Below are 3,875 nucleotides of genomic sequence, written 5' to 3'. Positions count from 1 at the left end.
ACACGCCCACACCCACGCCCACGGGAAGCAGCTGGGCCCCAGGCACCACCTGTGCCCTAACCCTTTCCAGCCTGCCGACCCCTCCCTGGCCCGAGCTGCTGCCCACGTGGGCGGGTGGGGCCCCGGAGGGTCTTATGTCTGCTCACACGGTTCAGGGCTGAGCTGTGCCCTGCTCTGGCCTGCACCCCGGACCCACTGGGGACACCCACGCCAGCCCAGGCGGGCGGCTGACATGGCCTGTGTGCTCAGTTCTCTCCTTAGCGATTAGCGATTTCTGAGGCTGCCTGTGACCCGGGAGCCGGGACCCTGTTTCTCTTTGGCGGAGAGTGAATTCTGCATAAGTGACCGGAACGATGCCGACATGCCCAGCTGTCCCAGGCGGTCCTCCTGCCCCCTCCCTCTTCTGACACGGGGTGCACTTGGGGACGTGATCATGGGCTGAGGGTGTGAGGACCAGCTGGGAGGGGGCCCCCTCTCCATGGGGACAGGGGGGCCATCTGAGTGGCAACGACTTCTGCCCTGTGGCCTGGGAACCAGGCTTCGTAGGGACTGTCTTATTTATCTTCCCCGCCGCCTGGAGCGGAGACCTCCCTCCCCACTTTGTGGGCAAAGACATTGAGGACCGGCCGGTGTGGCTCAGGGGTTGAGCATCGACCTAGGAACCAGGAGGTCACGGTTCGATTCCCGGTCAAGGGCACGTGCCCGGGTTGCGAGCTCAATCCCCAGTTGGAGGCCCGCAGGAGGCAGCCGATCCATGGTCCTCGCTCATCATGGATGTTCTATCTCTCCCTCTCCCTTCCTCTCTGGAATCAATAACAAAATATTTTAAAAATATAAAGAAATCGCTAATCTAGAGACAGCTAGCGATTAGCCCAGCGTCACACAGCGATGGTGTGATGTGAGGACTAGGTCTGTGGCTGGCCAGGAGCCACGGACACGCAGGCCATGGTGGGCAGGAGGCCGGGGCCAGCCTCGGGGGGTTTAGGTCTTGCCCTGGGCGACCAGGGCTGGCAGCGGCGGGGCCATGGGAGATGTTACTGACCACCAAGGCGGGCACGCTGCTGGGGGCACTGCAGGAACGGCGAACGATTCCCTTCATCAGGGACAATGAGGGGACGAGGGTAGGATGGAGGCTGGGAGGGGGCAGGGCACAGTTCACAGGCCTGGAAGGTGTCCGGCCAGGGGGCTGGGGGTTGGAGGGAGTTGGTCCAGGCTGTGAGCCGGCCGCTGGCCCGATCCAGATGGACCCCGACGGGCCCTCCCCCAAGCACAACAGAAGGACAATAGAGCCAGAGAGACTCCTCCTGGGCACAGGACGGACGGGCGGTGCCAGCCTGCCCAGCGGGACAAGGAGCCCTTGTGTCTCGGCCTCAGATCCTGCCCCACCCTCCTGGCCTGGGGGTGGTCAGCCTTGGTGGGGGGGGGCGTCGGAAGTTCAGATGCTGGGGTGGGAGGAGGCCGGGTCACCTGGAGGTCTCAGGGAGCGTGGGGGTCGTGGGAGGGACTGAGGAGCCAGGTGGGGGTTTCTGGGGCCTAGAGGAGGCTGTGGGCCGGGGGGGGGGCGGGGGGGAGGGAGGGGCTGCCTGGCCGGGTCCCCTCTGATCAGAGGGAGCAGGGATGCTGAGTGATGAAGATCTTCCGCGTTTGATCCTCACAGGCCCTGGGAGGCAGACACAGAAGGGGTGGTGCTCCCATTTTATAGATGGGAAAACCGAGGTTCAAAGAAGCTCAGGCCTCACCCCAGGCCACCCAGGGGGGAGGGGGGAGCTGGGGTTGCCAGCAGCTCTGGGAGTGGGGTTAGCAGGTGGGGCGAGACGTTCATTCAAGGCTGAGTGGACTCAGGGTGCGGGGGGCCATGTGAGGAGTGGGAGTCCGGCGCCCCCTCGCCCACCTGTGCCACCTACTCCCCCCCCACCCCCAATCCCCGGGCTCCGGGGAGGGAGGTGCGGGGTCCCGGCCCCCAGCCCGACTTTCCTCAGCTTCTCCTTGAAATTCCACGCACCCTGGGCGTTTGGCAGGAGCCCCGAGCTTCACGGAACAATTTGTCTTTCATGGTGCATCTGCATCAATCACCCCATTGTTCGCCCCCCCCCTTCCTGGACCTCGGGGCTCCCCGTGCGCCGTGGGCCGGGCTGTGAGCGCCCCCTGGTGGCCGGTCTGCACCGCCCGGTCCCGGGGCCTCGGGTCTGGGCTGTAACAGAGCGGGGAGCGTGGTGAGCCCTGGGCCCACCTGTCACCAGGCCCATCTCCTCCCGGCTCCACCTCCTCCTGCTGGTCCCCAGGGTAGTCCTTCACACTCTAGTGAGAGCAAACTGCCCACAGTCCCCCAGGCCCCATCCCACGCTCCTCCATGCCACTGCGCCACTCACTGCTCCGCCTGCCCATGGGGTCCTGATGTCTTTCCTCCTTGGCTGCCGGGGCAACTCCTAAACTTCCTAAAAACCAAACCAAACCGAAGATCTAGTTCAGGGGTCACCGCACCCTTGGGTGAAGCCTGTTTTGGGGTCCCTTCTGTACCAAAGCGCACGTTATTGCGCGCATCACGTGCTCCCTCTGGCGGCGAGGGGCAGAACTTCACCTCGGCTCCTGGGCACAGGCCAGGGCAGGCAGGACTGAAAACTCAAGGGTGTCCCAAAATTCACGCAAGATTTGAATTCTGCGTGAGCATTTACAACGACAACAACAAAAATAAAAGCCTAATTGTACTGGGTTTATGGGATCAGATTCTCATATCTGTGGCCCTTTGATGTCAATCCCGTCCATTGGATCAGCATGACCAAGGACCAATGATGGCCCAGGAGCAGGGACAATGAAGACCAACGAAGGCCGTGGCTTTGCGGATGTGCCAGCAAAGCCGCGGAGGCCATGGACCCGATGTGCTATTCCGCACATAACCCTATGCTGTGTACTTTATGAATCAATAAAAATTTACAGTTTTTAATTATAAGCCTGTGTTTTCTCTCAAAATTACTTCTTGCGTGAATTTTGGGACACCCTTTACAAGAGATTCCATGCAATTTCCTTACGGATATTTCCCTGACTTGTCATCTCAGGGGCATTTTATTAATCCGGGAGACCACCCACCCCACCCCGAGCTCACTGCAGCGGCCAGTCCCGCACTCAGTGACCCGTTATACAGGCCCTTGTGGACAGAATGAAAAGCCAGACTGAAATCAGGATGATAATAATAATAATAATCTACTGAACACATGGACTTCACTACACCTTTGGTTGTTGGCCGCAGCGATCAATAGTAACTGTATTCGAGAGTAAACTCAAATGAAAAACACGTATTCACTAATTCCCGCCCTGGCCGGCGTGGCTCAGTCGCCTCGAGCATCGTCCCAGGCACCAGAAAGGTTGCGGGTTTGATTCCTGGGCAGGGCACATCTCTAAGTTGCGGGAGAGCCACTTGGGAACTTGTGAGAAATGCAACTTTCTGGGCTCCCTCCCGGACCTGCCGAACCAGACACCTGGGGTGGGGCCCCGCGTTGAGTGTTGCCCCAGCCCTGTGGGGGTTCTGACGCATCCAACAGGCTGAAACCCACGGGGCCAGCAGAGGCCTGCCCTGCCCACACCGGGTTGAGTCCTGAGGGGCCGACAGAGGACAGAAGCCCCGTCGCCTTCCCCCAGACCGGTTTCCACCTGAGGAGAGGGGACAAGAGGCCCAGAACCAGGGGGCGGCACAGACAGAATGTCCTGTGGCAGGAGACACAAGCGGACAGTCTGGGAAGGCTTCCCGGAGGAGGTGGCTTCCAGCAGTGCTCAGGGGGAACCTTCCCGCTGTGGAGACCTGCAAGCTCCAGGGTGCGGACGCAGAGCCCCGGATGGGCTGGGAGGCGGCAGCCAGGCGGGTGCAGGGTGGAGGGGCGGGC

The 3,875-nt window shown here is 61.4% G+C and overlaps 1 long non-coding RNA gene across 1 annotated transcript in view; it reads left to right on the top strand.

Moving 5' to 3' along the window:
- Positions 1 to 3,875, top strand: part of LOC107182092 — an 11,240-nt gene that overhangs the window by 1,250 nt on the left and 6,115 nt on the right. The gene's annotated exons all lie outside the window — the stretch shown is intronic.

This window comes from Myotis davidii, unplaced genomic scaffold (assembly GCF_000327345.1).
Source record: "Myotis davidii unplaced genomic scaffold, ASM32734v1 scaffold1915, whole genome shotgun sequence".
Taxonomy (NCBI): domain Eukaryota; kingdom Metazoa; phylum Chordata; class Mammalia; order Chiroptera; family Vespertilionidae; genus Myotis; species Myotis davidii.
Note: the sequence above shows the minus strand (reverse complement) of the source record. Positions and strands in the feature narration are given on the sequence as shown.